Here is a 464-nt window from a genome sequence, read left to right as displayed (position 1 = left end):
ACACACACACACACACACACACACACACACACACACACACACACACACACACACACACATACCCTTTCACCGAATGGACGGCGAGAACTGGTGTTCCAAAGAAAAAGGACAAACTACGTGGATCTCAACATCCAGGAAGTGCCTTTTTGTATTTGTAGGGAGGGGGAGTGCTCGTGGAATAGTGGGGAAGTGATAGGGAAGGAGAAGGGAAGGGATATTGAGGGAAATGGAAGGAAATGAGGAAGGGGAGGACTTGGTCCAAGAGTCTAGACGGCTTGTAAACAAACGCCGAACGGAAGACTTGGATTTCGATGATGGGACTAACAAAATTGTAAAGATCAGAAACATAGATAAGAACAGTTCAATGGAAGGTGAGGATAATAATTTCCAAGGATTTAATGAGGGGGCGTTGGATACCAACCTCCCCCGACTGGCAAAACTGGGGGAAAAACTTGAACAAATGA

The sequence above is a fragment of the Oratosquilla oratoria genome, chromosome 21, assembly GCF_046742065.1.
Source record: "Oratosquilla oratoria isolate Oo_2021 chromosome 21, ASM4674206v1, whole genome shotgun sequence".
NCBI lineage: Eukaryota > Metazoa > Arthropoda > Malacostraca > Stomatopoda > Squillidae > Oratosquilla > Oratosquilla oratoria.
The sequence above is the reverse complement of the archived record's forward strand: the minus strand, read 5'-3'. Positions refer to the sequence as shown.